The sequence below is a fragment of the Neophocaena asiaeorientalis genome, unplaced genomic scaffold, assembly GCF_003031525.2.
Source record: "Neophocaena asiaeorientalis asiaeorientalis breed wild unplaced genomic scaffold, Neophocaena_asiaeorientalis_V1.1 scaffold478, whole genome shotgun sequence".
In the NCBI taxonomy this organism is placed as follows: domain Eukaryota; kingdom Metazoa; phylum Chordata; class Mammalia; order Artiodactyla; family Phocoenidae; genus Neophocaena; species Neophocaena asiaeorientalis.
Genome location: NW_020173200.1, coordinates 2,218,234 through 2,231,977, shown reverse-complemented (window position 1 = coordinate 2,231,977; position 13,744 = coordinate 2,218,234). Strand labels below are relative to the sequence as shown.

The window sequence follows — 13,744 nt, the reverse complement described above, 5'->3', positions numbered from 1 at the left end:
TGCCGCGTGCCCGCGCCCGCGCCCCTGCCCCTGCCGTGCGCGTCCCCGGCGCCGCCCCTCCCCTCGTGCACTCTCGCTCGTAGAGCTGCTGAGACGCGTAGGCCCGACGAGGCCTCAACCCAACCCCGAGCCTAAACCGACGCGGGCTCCAGTACCGAGCCGGAACCCCAAAATGAGCATGGACAGACCCAAACTCCCATACGAAGTCCGGATCCAGTTAGAGGCTCCCTGTCCAAATATGAACCTGATACTACTCTAGGATCCCATTCCCTCGATGTGAACCTGATACTGAGACCAGACCCACCCCCAAACTCAATAGTAAGTCCAAACCCCTAAATGTGCCCCGAAATTGGCTCAAGTAATAATTTCAATCCGAACCCCTATATTGACCTCAAATACCAATTCTGACTCTAAACCCCTTTACCACCTCTACTTGATAGTGACCCCATCACCAACCCTGGTCCTTAAATGGACCCCAGTACCAACGCTGAGCCCTGATCCCTGTATGAACCGTAAAGTCCAATGGCTCCCTTCTTATGGACCCCAGCACTCTTTTCTGAACCCCAAGCCTTACATAAACCTCTAATACTGCAGTCCTAATCCCAGGTCAACACCAACACCCTTTCTGAACTGGGATTGAGTCACCAGAAAAGGACCCTAATACAAATACCTCAAACCTCATCCATATGGGGGCCCATTTAAGACCCTACATTGACTCACCTCTAATGGTAATCTTGGAACCCAAGATTTATGAGAATGGCTTTGCAGAAACTCCACACAAATCCACTCAATCCCCATACTCACTCTCTACTTCTCTGACCCGATGTCAACCCCAGAGCCTGGCCAACACCTCAATATCTACACCAATTCCAACTGTGAACCTGAGTCACGTTGTGAGTTGGCCCCTGAGTTCAGGACTTGATAATGTCCCCCAAGCCTGATATAAACCTCAGTACTGAGTTTCTGACTCCTCATATCAAACTCAGATGCTGACCCTATAAATTTCTGGGCTAAACCAATAACTTACCTGAAGATTTATTCCAAGTCCTAACTCAGGAACTTGGTGAGCTCCAAACCAAGAGCCACACCTTGGCACCAAAGCCTCTGGCCCCAGACGTATCGTCCAGTCTGTGCCACACCAGCTGTCTCCTGCCTGCCCCCCTCATGAAAGACGGGGTGCCTACCCCTACTGCTCTAGGTAAGATGAGGACCCCTATGGGATCTCTGATCTATGGAGTCTCTGTGATACCACTGTGAGTCTGGAGGTTAGGTGAGAAAGTTTGGGAATTGTTGAGGCATCTGGACTTGGGGATCATAGTGTAATGTGCAGGGGAGGGGTAGAGATGGGGGCCTAGGGATCTGGGCTGAGGGGTCAAGTTCTGGTTATCACCTAATTCACTGCCTGCATTTGCCCTGGACTTGGATTTAGAAACGGTGCGTGTGCGCCCCCTGGTGCGTGAGAAGGGGATGGGACTGGCTCCAGTGATTCTGGGCAAACAATTAGATCCGGATTCCGGATGACAAACGGATCAAAAATGAACATTCCTAGTCCGTGGTTTTTTTATCCATTGGTAATTTTGGTGTACTGTGGAGGAGGCATTGCAAGTTTTGTGCATCTTTAGACGTTTTGGCCCGTTTTTCAGTATTGGAGTGGGTTTAGGCTTTCGGGGGGTGGGATTCTTCTAAATTTAAAAAAGTATGCTTTTTGGCCAGTGATACCTGCTCATTGCTGACTCGTGAAAACAGTTCCTCTTGGCTTCAATGGCCTACACTCTCCTCCCTGGCTACCGTTTCTCAATCTCTTTAACCATCTCCTGCTCCTCCCGAGGTCTATCCTAGGCCGTCCCTTCTTCCCCTCTGCCTCCTGTCCCTTGGACCATCTCTACCACCACCAACCAAATGCTGATGACTTCCAAATCTCTGTCTCCAGCGTGGGCCTTTCTTCTGAGCTCAGGACCCATATATCCAAGAGTCTTCTCTAGATCACTCCCCGGATGTTCGTCAGGTAAACTGAATTCACCCTCTCTCCTGCCCCAGATCTGCTGGCCTCCAGCAGTCCCATCTCAGGCAGCAACACCTCATTCACTCAGTCACTGGGCCAGAAACAGGGCATCTTCCCTCCTGCGCCCTCATCTAATGCAGCCTGCAAATCTTGAAATGTAAAAAGGGACTAGAGATCGTCCCAGAGGGAGATGGGCAGGAGTCGGGGATGGAGCGAGAAAGAGGGGGGGAGGGGAAGAGATGGGAGAGAGACAGAGGCAGAGAGCTTCTGACTTTTGGGTTTTGGTTCACACAAAATCAAGTTGGTCATAAAGTCTCTCACACATAAGTCATAAAAAACGCCCCTTAAGACTTACTCTGTGTTGAGTAGTGTCAGTACCCTGGAACCAATGGTACCTATTTAGAACCATCACTTCCTCCAGGGAGCCACCTCTAACCCCTGGCTGAGTTGAGGGCTTGCCTGCCCAAACTCTAAACACTGGGTGTCACCACCATCAGTATCTGTGTCTGTCCCCCCAGGCCCCACACCTTATAGGTTGTGGGTTCCTTGAGGGCAGGGCAGGAGGGATGAGCCTGCCTTGTCCACTGCCATATCCCAGGGCCAGTACTGGGCCCTGATACACCAAAGGTGCTCAGTACATATTTGTTAAAGGAATAAAAAGATAGCTTTTCCTCTTCTGTGCTCAGGGACCATCAGACATAAGTGACCAGGTGGGGAAAGCTTCCTGACCAAGCCTCAGAGCTCATCCACACCTGGGGCTTCTGTTGGCCTGGCATGCCCTGAGAGGGGCTTGTGGTGTTTGCTGACCTGTGTGCCTGCAGCCTGGGCCTCAGTGGGTCTGCAGCTCTGGCAGCCTAATTCCCTCTGTCCAGCACTGCCTAATCTGTGACCTAAATACTTGGAAGGCCCGTGGGCTAGGGGCCTTACACTCCTATAGCTGAAGTCAGCAGACCCACTCACTGCTGGGCCAACCAGCCTCCTGCTTCAACCCTCACAGGGACAGAGGGTTCTCAGAATCTCAAGCCATTGGTCTCTAACCCCCTGCTCACCCACCTTTCAGTACCACGTGTGGTCAGGTGTTTGCTGAGGTGGGGCGTGCGATTGGCTGCAAGCAGGCTGCCCAGATCTCAGCATGCCCAGCACCTGGAACTGGACACAAGGCCGAAGTAAAGGGACCAGAGGCCCAGGCCCTAGGGCCACACAGACAAGAGCCTCAGGTGGCTGGGCCTGTGAATGCCTGAGAGCCGTGGAAAGAGAGGAGCCACGGCTCTGTCCAGACGGCCAAACTCTGAGCTCGGGGTCCATGTGGACTCGACCCGCTGCTCTGCTCCTGGGCCTAGCGGGGAGGGAGGGCCTTGTGCTCATCTGTGAAGGCCGAGTGCTACCACATGGTAGATCTGTGTCTGTTGGGCTCCAGCCCCAGGGGGCAGGGTGAGGGGAGAGCCAGATGTCAGCTCCCACTCACTGTTTACCCTGTGTCCAGGTCCCAGGCCCACTGGACACTGCTCAAACTCATGACGTAAATACAACCCTTAGTCATCTCTTAGTTGGTCTAAATCAAATTAAATTCAGCTTGAGTCCCTGGCCCAGCAGATCTGTGAGAATTCCATATCACTCACAGCTCTCCTTCACCTCCCCTCCAATGGTCCAAGAACGCCAGGGGCTTGCACAGCCCCAAATTTGCTCAGTCTGTGCTCCTCTTTGCAGAGAAAGGCTGAGGTCTATTTCAGGCCGGCGCTGCCATTGCAGACATCAGTCGTCCCTGCTGTGGGCCTCCCACTATTTGTCCCCCACCTTCAGGGCCACTCCCCCATCCCTGGCTCTTTATGGGGGTCTCTCCGTAGACCCTCAAAGTTGCAGCCCTTAGACCTTGGCGTTTGCAGTCACACACAGCCATTTTCCTGGGGGGAGAGGGGTGCATGCCAGGGTGGGACGGGGAATGCCCGTCCTCCTGCCCATCTCTTCCATGATGGAGAATCAACTCCCTAAGACGCGGTGATGTTCTCCCTCTCAGCCCGTCAGAAAGAACTCAGACGCCAGCACCGCAAAACAGTCTGTGTACCATCTCAGGTGTGGAGTGGGAGGAAAAAGGCCCAGACCCTAGAATGCTAATGCCTTTCACTCCTTCCTGGTGAGTCACTATGTGGGGGGCGGGGGGTGTGAATGAGATAGGAGTTAATGTCTCAATAGAACACTCTGCCTATGACTTCCCCTCAAGCTTCTCTGAGAAAACAGAGGACATCTCCATCCCCCACTATCAAATCCACAAATCCACCCCATCTACTCCTTCCTCTCTCTCTCCCTCCTGAGATGTGCCCTGCCACGGCAGGGGCTGACCCCACCTGCCTCCTCTTTACTGTACCATTCCCATCGACTTGCAGTCATGCTCGAGTCTCTCCCATCCTAAAAAGTCCCCTCCCTGGACCCCACCGGCCTGTCCAGAGTGGGAGAGATGGAGCGTTTCTCTGTTCTCCTTCACAGCAAACCCAAGAGCTGTTGACACAGGGAGCCTCCCCCGTCCCGTCCCCTGTACACACTCAGTCCACTATGACACAGCTTTCGGGACCAACACCCCTCTGAAATTGCTCTTGACATGATGACTATTCACCTCCCTTTTGCCCAATCCAACGACCTTGCCTGTTTGCAGCTTAGTGGACCTCTCAGTGGCTTTTGCTACTTCAGTCCCTTCAGTGTCAGCACACACAGACCAGCTCCTGACCTCCTTGTCGAATCCCCATCTGCAGGCCACTGGGTCACCTGTTCACACCATCACCTGCTGGGCCTCGTCCCGTCCCTCACTGCACCACCTGCTCAGGTGACCTCAAGATGAGATAACTGTTGGGTCTCCTCAGACCTCTCCACTGTGGACCTCTCTGTGTTCTCCTAATGCATCTGCTCTCTCCTTCCATTGCTTTTCTTCTTGTCCCACCTGGATTTCAAGGCTTAACATTTTGATAACACTCTCGTCAATACCCCGAGCCCCTCTGCCTCTCTGCCTTTTGATCATATCTGTCTGGCAAGCCCCCAGCGCCAGATGAGCCCTCCTGTCTGCATTCTTGTGCTGTGCTCAAACAGCCAAGGAACTCCACAGGTCAGAGTGATGTTCCCATAAATCATAGCTGCTGACTGCATATGGGCCCTCGACATATTTCTCCCGTCAGCTTGGAACCCCTTCTCTGCAGTGGCTGTTTTCAACCTTCGCCGTTTTCTCTTTAAGCCTCCAACCAGCCCATTTCCTCCTTGCTGGCAGATGTGACCTCGACTGCTCCTTTACAGGATTAAAGCCACAGACAGAAACCTGCGCACCCCCGCCCCCACCACCCAGTTTCCTACTAACTCAGTCACACATCTCCCTACACCTGCCCCCTCTTCTGCTGCCTCAGAGGAAGTACCCCTCCTCCTATCTCAGGCCAGGGCTGCTGCCCATCCTTGACTCCCTAGCCCCTGCGGCTTCTCTATCCATTATCCTCTCCCTCTCTGAGCTCTCCTTCCCACCAACCTGCCCCTGCAACCTTAACCCTGGCTCCCTCCCCCACTGTTGGCCGTTGGGCACTCCTGTCCACTCCAACATTCAGTCTTATATTGCTTTCATCTTCCACAACTTCCCCAAAACATGATATTTGAGCTAGGACCTCCATGTCTCAAAACTGGATGGGCATCTTTCCCAGTATTCATCTTATTAGACCTCCTGATTATTCAACTCCTAAAACATTAGCTTCTTTGACTCCCTTGACACCGTACCCTCCTGGTTTGTCTCTTAACTCCTTGGTCTCCTTCTCAGTCTTCTTTGCAGGGTCACGCTCCTCCCTTAAATGCTGGTGTTCCTCAAGCCCATTCCTAGGCCTTTCCCCCTCTCACTGTGGACCCTCCCTGGTGATCTTATCCATGCTATAGCTTCAGTTACCGTTCATCTGCTGCTGATTCACACCTTTATGTCTCCAGCCTGGAGAACTTCCTGTCTAAGCTCCAGACCAGCGGGAGCCTAGCCAATGGCTTCATCATCTCCACCTCCATTTTTCAGAGGACCTCAACCGCAACACATCTGAGACCTAACTCGTGGTCCTCATTCTCTCACCTTCCCAGCGTTCTCTTTCTCAGTGGATGGTACCATTGTCCATCTAACAGGCAAGCCAGAATCTTAGGAACCATCACCAAATCCTGTTAATTTTACCTCCAAAGCATCTCTCTAATCTCCTGTTACCTATTACCTGGATTCCTACAGCGGCTCCTAATTGATCCTACTGTGTCTGCCCCGTCCTTATCCAGTCTTATCACGTCACTCACTCCCCTTTCAAAACCTTCTAATGACTTCCCATTGCTCCTGGGATAAAAAGCCAACCCATTAACAAGTACTAAACGCCCTCCCCTTGCCTCCAGCACCAGTCCAGCATCAGGCTCCCCGCTCCCCACTGCTCAGTGCCCTCCAGCTGCACTGGCTTCCTTTCAATTCCTCAAACACACATATGTGACCCCACCCATCCCAACCACCAGGCCTTTGCACATTCTTTCTAGAAGACTTTTCTACTCCATCACTTCACTTTTTAATTCACTCTTCACTTTTCGCTCAAGCATCATTTCCTTGGGGCAACCTTCCCTGATGTCGGTCAGGGTTGTTTGTTACACATTCTTACTGTGTCCTGTTTCTTCCATATATAATTATATTACATACATATCTCTCTGAGCCCCTCACCCTGTGTGGGAGGTGGGTGGAGTCCATGGGGGTTCCAGGCCATGTGGGCATTGGGATTCATAAGCGTCGTGGGGGACTTCCCTGGTGGTCCAGTGGCTAAGGCTCTGTGCTCCCAAGGCAGGGGACCCGGGTTTGATCCCTGGTCAGGGAACTAGATACGACATGCCATAACTAAGAGTTCTCATGCCACAACTAAAGATCCCGCATGCCGCAAAGAAGATCCCGCACGTGGCAACTAAGGTCCCACGTGCCGCATCTAAGACCCGGTGCAGCCAAATAAATAAATAAATATAAAAAAAGTAAGTGTAGTGGGGGCTTCTGACCAGGGGCTTGGAGCTGCACAGGTGTATATCATGGACACCTCCATGTTTCCAGGGGCTCCCCACAAGCTGCCAATGACACTGGATGTCCCAGGCTGAACTGGCCCCAGTCAGGACAGACCAGTTGCGGGGCAGGCCGGCATTTGGAGACATACAGACCTGGTCTGAATTATACCTGTGGCACTTACTAGCTATCTGGTCTTGGGCAAATTACTTCTCTGCCTAAGCCTCACTTTCCTCTTCTGTAAAAAGGGGATACTACTTACTTTGCAGCGTTGTAAAACTGACATAAAATTGTGTTTGTAAAGAGCTTCATCTGCGCGTCACATCACAGGTTCTTGAAAATAGAAGGTATTTGATGATTATTAGAATTAGCATAATCAAGCCTCTAAAAGCATCGGTTTGGAGGACCATTTAAAAGCTAATCCCACTGGGTCCCATATCCTGGTAATCCTCAGCTACTGTCTGAATGAGAGCCAGCTTCATCATTCATCAACCTCCTTCTGCACTTCGTCCCCCCCTCATCCAACTTTTCACTGCTCCCTCCCCAGCCTTTCCCTGTAGCCCTCTGTATACCCTCAGCCTCTTCAGAAGTCCTTCCTCCAATTCCTGCCTCACTGAGGACCCAGCAACTATCTCCAGGGAAGCTGCCATTCTCCACAAGTGCAGAGTAAAGAGGCGGGGGCAGAGCCTTCCCTCTCACAAAAGCCACTCCCAGATCATATTCCTTCAGCCTCTCAGAAAAATTCCTGCTCATTTAAGGTTCACGCCATCTGGCTCTTGAAATTCATTGATTCAACCAAGATTTATTGAGTGCTTTTTCCTCTTTCTCTACTCTACCTTCTTTCTGAAAGGGCTTGGGTGACATTAAAAACATGTAATATAAGATGCTTGGTACATAGTAGGACTCTCTTATGCTTGTGAATAAATGAATACATTTAAAAATGTTACATAGGGCTTCCCTGGTGGCGCAGTGGTTGAGAGTCCGCCTGCCGATGCAGCGGACGCGGGTTCGTGCCCCTGTCCGGGAAGATCCCACATGCCGCGGAGCGGCTGGGCCCGTGAACCATGGCCGCTGAGCCTGCGCGTCTGGAGCCTGTGCTCTGCAACAGGAGAGGCCACGACAGTGAGAGGCCCGCATACTGCAAAAAAACAAAACAAAACAAAAAGTTACATAGAAGTTCCCCTCTCCCCAATCCCCCCTTCAGAGGTTTCATCTAACATAAACAGACAAGTAGAAGGTTCAGTCTTAGACCTCCCTTGAGTTGTTCCATTAGAAGCTGGTGCACCGTTTTAAATGTTCTTCTAGGCTCTGCAGGGGATCACATCTCATAATGCTAGTAGTCACCACCTGGAGCCTGGGATGTAGATAACTCAAGAACACTTTGCTTCCTCCCCTTGAACCTCAACAAAGAGGTGGGAGGTGGAGCAAGCCCCCTGCCCCTTCACCACGGCAACGTTACATGAGGCTGAGTTGCCATATGTGACCTGCTCTAATGCAGGGAAGGGCAGCTTAAAAGAATTACAATTACAGCTGGGTAATAACTAGGAGTTTCCCTGAGACCAGAGAGAAAAGTATCTCAGGAATCAAATGCTGGACTTCCCTGGCCATCCACTGGTTAAGAAAACTCCGTGCTTCCACTGCAGTGGATGGGGGTTCTATCCCTGGTCCAGGAACTAAGATCCCGCATGCCGCGTGGCACAGCCCCTCAAAAAAAAAAAAGGAAAAAGAAAAAAAAATCAAATGCTAACTTCACTCTCCTGCCCTCCTTTACACAGGTTTTCTCTAAACTGCATCCTTCATCAGCTCTCCCTTGCAGCTGAGAAAATCCCTTCCTTCCCCACCAGGATGGGGGTGTAACTCCCTGGATCTCTTCCCTTCCCCCATTCAGTTCCCCAAGATAACTCCTGAGTCATATCTGCAGACTTCATCAAGTTGATCAGTAATGCTCAAATTGATACCTCCTCCCAAAGATTATTCTTGTGGGGAAGGGCTTTGGCATTCTAATTCCCATTCTTTAAGGTGGGTTTCTTTTCTTCAAGGGCCCTGGTCCAGGAAGATCCCACATGCCACAAAGCAACTCAGCCCATGCACCACAACTACTGAGCCTGCGCTCTAGAACCCACGTGCCACAGCTACTGAAGCCCGTGCGCCTAGAGCCTGTGCTCCGCAACAAGAGAAGCCACTGCAATGATAAGTCCGTGCACCACAACGAAGAGTAGCCCCCACTCGCCACAACTAGGGAGAAGCCCGCGCACAGCAATGAAGACCCAACACAGCCCAAAAAATAAATAAATAAATAAAATGAAAATATTCTTTTCAATATTCATTATCCGTACTGGTTTCCTTACATACTGAAGTTGCTAAACAAATACATTCATACCCATAGCTCAAAGATTTTACTTCTTAGGTCTAGTACATTCTGAAACCATATTGAGAAAGGAAATAATTCCTAAACAGCCTCATAATTAGCATCGTGTCTTCCCTTTGCCCTGGGAATCAGTAAATCCGATTATTGTGGCAAGGCTAGAATGTCTGTGCCTTTCTTGATCCCCATTGGGATTTGTTTGAATAAGAATATGGTCATAGTCCCTTTAATGATTTCTCAGTGATTTTCACAAGCGAGAATTTGATGGCTTGATTTTAGGATGCCTCAATTATATTCTTGCCAAGAGCTAATATCAATCTGGGGAAAGAGAAGGGGGTTGGCCTATTCTCCCAGTTAAATAAAATTGAAGTATATGAAGAGGCTGGAAAAAAAGAAGAAACCCAAAACAAGGACAGTAAACAAGACAGTGTGATATTGGCATAAGGATAGACCTACAAATCAATGGAACAGACTTGAGAGCCCAGAAATTAACCCTTACATTTATGGTCAATTGATTTTGACAAAGGTGCCAAGATAATTCGATGGGGGAAAGGATTGTCTTTTCAACAAATGGTTCTAGGACAATTGGATACCCACATGCAAAAATATGAATTTAGACTCTTGTCTGATGCCATATGCAAAAACTAACTCAAAATGGGTCATAGACCAAAATGTAAGAGCTAAAACTATAAAACTGTTAGAAGAAAACATAGGAGTAAATCTTCAGGATTTGGGGTTAGGAAGAGTTTTTAGATATGACACTAAAACACAAGCAATATAAGAAAAAATAATAAATTGGGCTTCACAAAAATTAAAAACTTTTCAATTCAGAAAACACCATTAAGAAAGTGAAAACATGGGCTTCCCTGGTGGCGTAGTGGTTAAGAATCTGTCTGCCAATGCAGGGGACACGGGTTCGAGCCCTGGTCCTGGAAGATCCCACATGCCACGGAGCACCTAAGCCAGTGAGCCACAACTACTGAAGCCCGCACGCCTAGAATCCATGCTCCACAATGAGAAGCCTCCGCACAGCAAAGAAGAGTAGCCCCCGCTCTCTGCGACTAGAGAAAGCCCATGCGCAGCAATGAAGAACCAACGTAGCTAAAAATAAAAAAGATTAAAAAAAAAAAGTGAAAACAAGTCACAGACTAGGAGAAAATATTTGTAAATCTCATGCCCGATAAGAGAAATTGTATCTAGAAAACGTAAAGAACTCTTAAAACTCAATAATAAGACAAATAACTCAATTTAAAAATGGGCAAGGGGGCTTCCCTGGTGGCGCAGTGGTTAAGAATCCGCTTGCTGATGCAGGGGACACAGGTGTGATTCCTGGTTCGGGAAGATCCCACATGTCGTGGAGCAACTAAGCACGTGTGCAACAACTACTGAGCCTGCACTCTAGAGCCTGCGAGCCACAACTACTGAAGCCTGCACGCCTAGAGCCCGTGCTCTGCAACAAGAGAAGCCACCGCAGTGAGAAGCCCACACATCGCAACAAAGAGTAGCCCCCGCTCGCCACAACTAGAGAAAGCCCGTGCACAGCAATGAAGACCCAGCGCACCCAAAAATAAATAAAATAAAAAATTTTTTTAAATGGGCAAAGAATTGAACAGACATTTCACCAAAGAAGGCATATGAATGGCCAATAAGCACATAAAAAGATGCTCATCATTCGTTGTTAGAGAAATGCAAATTAAAACCACAATGAGATAGCACTACACATCAACTACAATGGCTGTGAACTAGAGTCCCGCGTACCGCAAAAAAAAAAAAAAACACAGTCAAGTAACAAGTGTTGATGAGGATGTGGAGAAACTAGAGTCTTCACACATTACTTGTGGGAACATGAAATAGTGCAGCACTTGGGAAAACAGTTTGAGATTCTTTCTTTTTTTTTTAGAGAAGATGATGGGGGTAGGAGTTTATTAATTAATTTATTTATTTTTGCTGTGTTGGGTTTTCGTTTCTGTGCGAGGGCTTTCTCTAGTTGTGGCAAGCGGGGGTCACACTTCATTGCGGTGTGCGGGCCTCTCACTATCGCGGCCTCTCTTGTTGCCGAGCACAGGCTCCAGACGCGCAGGCTCAGTAATTGTGGCTCACGGGGCTAGTTGCTCCGGGCCTAGTTGCTCCGCGGCATGTGGGATCCTCCCAGACCAGGGCTCAAACCCGTGTCCCCTGCATTAGCAGGCAGACGCTCAACCACTGCGCCACCAGGGAAGCCCCAGTTTGAGATTCTTAACACAAATTTACCATGGACCCAACAATTTCACTTCAGGGTAACAGCCCTAGAGAAATGAAAACATATGTCCACAGAACATATATGTGAAAGTTCATAGCAGCAGTATTCACAACAGCCAAAAAGTAGAAACAACCCAAATGTTTATCAACTGGTGAGTGGATAAACAGAATGTAGTCTACCTGCACAGTAGAATACTACTTGGCAATAAAAAGGAATAAAGTACTAATAGATTCTACAGATGAACTTCAAAAACATTATACTCAGTGAAAGAAGCCAAAGATCACATATTATATGAATCCATGTATATAAAAAGTCCAGAAAAAACAAGCCTACAGAAACAGAGAGTAGATTAGTGGTTGCCGGTGGGAATGTGGAGTGACTAGAAATGAGCGCAAGGATTCTTTTCGAGGTGATGGGAATGTTTTGTGGCCATAGTTGCACAATTCTGTAAATTTACTAAGAAGCATTTAACGCTACACACACACACACACACACACACAGTGAAGAAAGAGAAAAATTATAGCTGGGTAATAACTGGGATTTTCCCTGAGACCAGAGAGAAAAGTATCTCAAGAATCAAATGAGGGTTTCACTCTCCTACCCTCCTTTATACAGGTTTTCTCTGAACTGCATCCTTCGTCAACTCCCCCTTGCAACACAGAAAATCCCTTACTTCCCCACTGGGATGGGGGTCTAACTCCCTAGATCCCTTCCCTTCCCCCATTCAGTTCCCCAGGATAACTTGTAAGTCATGTCTGCAGCCTTCAGCAAGTTGATCAGTAATGCTCAAGTTGGCACCTCCTCCCAAAGATTATTCTTGTGGGGAAGGGTGTTGACATGCTACATCCCATCCCATACAAGACAACAAGGTAGGAAAAAAATAATGGAACTGAGGGTGATGCTAGTATCCAAGGGTACATAAGGTAGAGGTGGGCTCTAAATTTGGCTGTGCTTTCTGACAGCCAAAGGGGAAAAGGAAACAAAACAAGACTAACTGTTAAGAGCAGCTTTGCCTCTTCAGTTCCTTAGACCTGAGAAAATTTTTTCCTAGTGAGCGGGCAATATAGGAACCAGTCAACATCCTGTGGAGTCTTCTTTGACAGTTTCCTAGAACATCCCTCATTGTCATTGGTGGAATTAGGCTAGAGTTGTGCTGCCCAATGTGGTAGCCAGAGTTGCACGTGGCCATTGAAATCAAAATTAAGTAGAATTAGAAATTTCATTTCTCCGTTACCCGAGCCACATCCCAAGTGCCCAGGAGCCACCTGGGCTGGTGGCTACCATATTGGACGGTGCATCTATAGAGCATTTCCATCCCTGCAGAAAGTTCTACTGGGTGGTGCTAGGCTAGAGAGTTTAGTAAAAACAAATAAAAGTTTAGAGTTCAATAGAGAACAAACGTATGGACACCAAGGGGGGAAAGGCGGGGGTGGGATGAATTGGGAGATTGGGATTGACATATATACACTACTGATACTATGTATAAAATAGACAACTAATGAGAACCTACTGTATAGCTCAGGGAACTCTACTCAGTGCTCTGCTGTGACCTAACTGCCAAGGAAATCCAAAAAAGAGGGGATATACATATACGTATAGCTGATTCACTTTGCTGTACAGTAGAAACCAACACAACATTGTAAAGCAACTGTACTCCAATAAAAATTAATTTAAAAAGAGTTTGGAGTTCAGAATGTGGGTGAGAGTGATTCTGTCCCAACCTTGGCATGGATGGAACTCTTCAATCTGCTTTCATAACATCACACATTGAGAACAGGGGGAAAAAGATGGGTTGGGGATAAGAGTGGAAATTGTATTTAAAAAAAATAGGAACCAGTTTAACATAGATATGTTTTGACTTTTTCTAACTTTTGAATGGGGAGTGGTGGGATAAACTCGGTCCCCCAGGGTCACTCTCCTTTGGGGAACAACATTTGGCTAGTTTAGCTGTTCGGCTAACGACTGGGCTTCTGTTTCACAAAGCACCCTTTGGCTGGCTTCTCTTTGCTGAGTGGTATGTTCAGGCTGACAGGATTTTGATATACAGGGCAGGGAAGGGAGGTCAGGCTGGCAGGGAGAGGCTGAAATGTGGATGGATGGGGGTAGAAGGGGTGAGTGTGGGTT

General features: G+C 48.6%; 1 protein-coding gene across 1 annotated transcript in view; it reads right to left on the bottom strand.

Moving 5' to 3' along the window:
* PTPRF (protein tyrosine phosphatase receptor type F) overlaps positions 1-7,312 on the bottom strand; it is a 93,080-nt gene extending 85,768 nt beyond the window's left edge. Inside the window, exon 1 of the mRNA XM_024744740.1 lies at positions 7,279-7,312. The gene's annotated coding sequence lies outside the window, so the exon portion shown is untranslated. The remainder of the gene's footprint in view (positions 1-7,278) is intronic.
* Between the last annotated feature and the right edge of the window lie 6,432 nt (positions 7,313-13,744).